Below are 5,627 nucleotides of genomic sequence, written 5' to 3' on the forward strand. Positions count from 1 at the left end.
GCACCGAGGCTTGTCTGCGCATAACTATGAAAGTATTCATACCCATTGCGCGGCATCACAGCTAACGCATCCAAACAGACAGTGTAATACAATAAAGTCCCCTTTTCTCAAACACACATGCCACATAACCTAGCAAACAGATCCCGGTGGATTTCTTAGTAATAAATGGCTACAGATCGTCCCTGAATGATGAAAAATAAGGTATAGAAAAAAAAAAAAAAATAAGGACATGGCTCTATTCCAAATTGATGTGCGTATACAAGTCACTGAAGCTACAAATTTGTACATTCAACAAGCATAAACATTTGGCATTTAAAGTAAACATATTTGCACATTAGACCATCAACAATGTTCCACAGGACAAAATGGCACTGTACAAATGTCAACAGAATTCTACATGGCTCACCATAATATGTTTTACCCCAATGTACAAACAAACATAGTAATAATAATGCAACATGTATCAGCATTGCTGATAAAAAAGGACCTGGCTGCAACACAATGCCAATGCCTTATCTATTTGGTACCCTTACAAAGGTCTGTGGACTTACAAATACTTGTAAGATATGATATTCCGCTGGCACACAAACATGCTATATGTTTCAGCAATTCGCGAAGCAGACATCCGGGCACTTCAGTCGTATGAGGCAGCCGCAAGCAGACAAGATGGTGACAGATAACATGGGACAACATTTGACGATATTCAGAGAAGTACAGCGGGTAATAACCAGAACTAATAGCATACAAGACAACTGAACAATGTGTGCAGCATATATATATATTGTGAACGTCAACAAAAACCTGGTTGGGAGCAGAGTTTTCTACCTCCAGTGTTATTTAGACAATGTTTTCACCGATGTGTGATTGAGTAAGTGTGTTCGCACAAGTAAAATGCCAAATGCCAGGATGTCCGCGGCTCTGAATACACTGCAAGGGTTAAAGTATGATCCCGTGTGTGTATGTTGTAACAAAAAGGTGACTATGAAATGACTGAGGCACACACTTTAGGTTTCAAAATATGAGGCCAAGTAGCTTTTCAGAAAGAGATGTACAAGCCCTAAAGCCATGTATTTTGATAAACCCTAGAAATCAGGCCTACAGCGACAAGTTCATGGTGGAAAAATCACAGTTTACTGTGCGGAACATGACCACAGGCATTATGTTGCCACCACAGACATCATGTTGCCGCCACAGGCATCATGTTGCCACCACAGGCATCATGTTGCCACCACAGGCATTATGTTGCCACCATAGACATCATGCTGCCACCACAGGCATCATGTTGCCACCACAGGCATTATGTTGCCTATGGCACTAAATACAACAAACACATGGCAACAAGGCATGTGGCAACTTTATGACATTTAATGTTTCTAATAGGAATGAACCATAAAAATGGAAGTAGAAAAGGTTGAACGTTTAGCAGTGGGTGGCACCGGGTTTTGAACTCTTATCTCTGCATCCAAAGTCCAGCATTCTGTCATGCAAGCAGAAATGCAGTTTCTGCCATCACATAATGCAAGCAATGGTGACGGAGTAATCTATAGTACAAAAAATACATGCAAGTAGTTACAGAATTTCAGGAGACAATTTCAAATATGACAAAAAAAGCCAAATTTTTCTACGCAAATTTAGCTGATGAACACATTCAGCCGTGCTGATGCACTCTTTTATCAAAACCTGACATTGCTAAGTACCATTTACGATAAAAGGCTTAGAGATTTTTGTTGAAATGGATGAGCCCTCCAATTTGTGCATGAATGTATGGATGACATATGAAACTCAGAGATCACAGATATACTGTTAAGCTACAACTGTGCAAGCTTGTGGCGTACTGTTCAAGTCAAAAAATGTGTAAGCTTGTTTCTAGCGTAATGTAAAAAGCACACACTGAACTACAGGCAGCAGTAATACGATTAGGAGAAAGGCTATAACGGTGAAGTATTGATGACAGACAGTAATGAATATAATCCGATATGATCTGTAATGTGAATAAGGAAGCCAGACAAAAATGAGTAATGACAGGTAGATTTCGTAATCGCTCCTTCATACTGCACTATGGTAATTGGACAAACTTTTATCCCAAATGCACCAACAGTATTACATTGTCCCTACAGGTAGAAAAAAAAAAAAAAGAGCACAAATTATAAACTTGAAAACATGGACTGTTAAAAACATTACAAAGACTCACAATGAAGAAAATTGCACAAAAACACGACATGGTGAACGTTCATCATCACAATGCCTATGTGTAGTTAAAAAATCCCAAAATACAGACTATCAGCAAGGGGGTACAGTTTAGGCAAGGGGGATAACTCAGACTGCCGAATGCAAAATAGGTACTTGTACATCTATCCTGTCATCCAGGTCACTGTGTCAAAGCCAGAATATTGATTTAGGTTTAGATTAGGTTAGCTAAAATATTTCTGTTCAAAGAGAAGTGCTGAGATGTCTTTTTTTTTTTTTGTTTTTTTGGGGGTTTTTTATGGTCAAACAGTCACACATTCAACATATGATTTTCTTACCAAACATGCATGCAAATGCAAGTACTTTGGAAACACCAATTTAAATTTGAATTTAACTGAAGTTAGGGTCAGATATAGATAAGCGCTCTAGTTACTAGCAGCTAACCTTTGAATATTTCACCAGAAAAATTTGCTGAATGGTAACCAAATGAAAGTTATGGACACACCACGAGACTTCAATCCATCAGAAATCAATGTATTTGTATCCAGTCAGCTCTACACGACAAATGCATACTTCAACAATGGTTCCATCACCTACCTCTAACAATCAGCCCTATTACAACACGCTACCATCAACAATAACATGTATCAACTAATGTAATTTTTTTTTGGCAATCTTCTTACAAACCACGTTTTCTTTGTTGCCATTTCAATCATGATTGAAGTCAACAGTGAAAAAGTACTTTTTTTTTTCCGACCATTAAATACAAGTTCATTTATATGTATATACCCAGATAACAGATATAAGAACATCTGCCTTTTGTATTTTGGCACAGTTCAGAGGTTATATGGCAGTGGAAAGTAGGGGACTCTACACCCCAATAACACTGGTTATTTACATACTGTAATGTATATCCATGTCCTCCCCAGTTTCTTACTTTTAATTTTTCTTCTATCTCTTCACAATCATACATATTTTGACACCGGCAGAGCTGATTTCACAAGGTGTCTACTAAAAATTCACAGAAGGTATCAAGAGGAACAACTTGTTATTCATAGATCCTATTTACAGTCTAAGGCAAATTTTGTAAGATTGGTTACTTGTTTGTGAAGAAACTTAGAACAAACTTGTTCAACAGTGTACATTTGCAGTGTACACTTTGGGTTTTAGTTTCTGTGTTTAAAAAAAAAAGGAAAGAAAAAAAAAAAAAAAACAGAGCAAGAAGATCCCCCAGCTTTAAGTATTTCATACCTGTGATGGGAGATGTGGAGATGAGTTATTTTCACAATCTTCAAATTTCACCAATAAAACTTACAGGAGAAAAAGATTTTACTTCATCTTTTGAATTTTCAGATGAAATTTCATTCATAGAGAGAAACTGCATACTTGTTTACAGTCAAGTAAGATCGCAGTATGGTATACAGCCAGGTTAAGTATCCACCAGTGAAATACTGTCTTACTTCTGGCCAATCAAAATGACCCTGTTCACCACTAGTATACATTTTGAGCCTTTTCACTACCTAATCTTTATCTGACATTTAAGAATCTACTGCTGATGTGGTGGCCAGCTATGAGCCAAATGGAATTTTCTGTCAGTGTCTCCTTGTCGATGCAGAAAAGCACCACTGGTAACTAACTGGCATACTAATAGCCCACTACACACAAACCACTAACCCACTAATGGCCAGCTTTTCTTCTGAATGCAGACAAACCTCTGTCTCTTCCTTTAACTTTGGTCATTAGTTTCTGAATAAAGTTTTATGCCCCATTAAGGCAACTTCAAGAGATTTCCCCAAATGAACATTTGAAGTCAAGCAATCTTTGTACAGATACAGTCCAAATATTGGGCCAATTTGCATGGCTGCCTGTGTACGGTTCCTGTTTATACATTTACCCCTTGGAACTCAAGTCATCCATGATCTGTTTATGTATATGGACAATATAAGTTTTCTAAGAGACAAAAAAAAAAAAAATGCGGCCTTACAGCATTTATCTGCAAGTCGCCTTTCCAGTCTCTTACATGTTTTAACAATTCAAGGATGGTCACAATGGATCTGAATGCTTGCATGGAAATTGGACAGCAATACTGAATGGTACTTTACCATGATTCAACGGAAAATCGTACAGGTCAAGTTGGGCATGGTGATTTAAAAAAAAAAAAAAAAAAAAAATCCATGTGTTTTTGGTCATGGGATATTGTGTAACTCAAAGCACAGTATGTCGATTGAGTGATTATTTTACAGATCACCATATCTGATTTTTCTGTTGCAGTAGCATGACAGGAATAAACTCCAGGGTTCAACTGGGATATTTGGCCTAGAACAAAACTATGTGTAGCTACTAAGTTACCTCCCCTTGTTTGAGCTTATCAGCAGATTACTTATTCTCTTCACCCTCCCCCCAAATTTATCGCCTGTAAGGATCGTTCGTAGAGTATTAGTACTGTACCTGCTGGAAGCTTCACTCATGATCTAGTAAATCATTTAAATTACAAATGGCAATTCTTCCTTGCACATAATATCTCTGTACTGTAACTCCCAGGAAAATCAAAGCTTCAGTTTGGTTCAATGGAATATTTTGAATATTAATAGCAAAATAAAATGCTGACTTGTTGAGTCACAACGAAGCTTTCATTTTTTTCAGGGTTAAACTACTTGTGTATGATGTGAAATTTATCAAGTCAATCCACCTCAGAACAAAGGGAGGTAACTGCTCAGTGTATTTGGTCAATATAACTTATAAATGTGTGTAGCCATTTAGCTGTACAAGGGAAAAACTCTCTATTTCTTTAAAACATGCGTTCTTACACACACACACACACACTACACAATTATTCAAATAACACCACATCTACTCCACAGTAATAATCACTATATACAAGTTATTGGCCTCAGAAACATGAAAGCGGCCCTTCGTCCCGCTTGTGAAGAACTGGTTTACTTATCGTGCCTTTTTCTAAACACTTTATAACTCTGATCAGTCACAATACCTATCACAACACAAAGAGTTTCCCTCAAAATAAATACAGCTGATAAATTACCTTCAAATTTGTCTGTCCTAAGATTAAAAACTGCAAATGGCTCACACATGTAACTGTTTGAGCCTTAGGGCTGTTGCATTCAGTTTTGATCACTCTGCTTCAGATTGTTTGTATCAACATTTGATCAAACAGGTTTAAGATTGATCAAAAAAGATTTATTGTTTTGAGACCAAATTTCTACAGGGCAGCACAATCACATACACTGAATCACACACACACAAATAGAAAAACAAGCCACAATCTTCTGACAGGGTTGGCCATATATATAATATACAGTAAATATATATATATATATATATACACAAGACACACTTTTACGTAACAGGTTCTTGATCTTCTTTAAAAAAAAAAAATAAAAAGAAATTCAGAGAAACACTCAAGTGCAGACTACATTTCAGGT

This window comes from Liolophura sinensis, chromosome 12, assembly GCF_032854445.1.
Source record: "Liolophura sinensis isolate JHLJ2023 chromosome 12, CUHK_Ljap_v2, whole genome shotgun sequence".
NCBI lineage: Eukaryota > Metazoa > Mollusca > Polyplacophora > Chitonida > Chitonidae > Liolophura > Liolophura sinensis.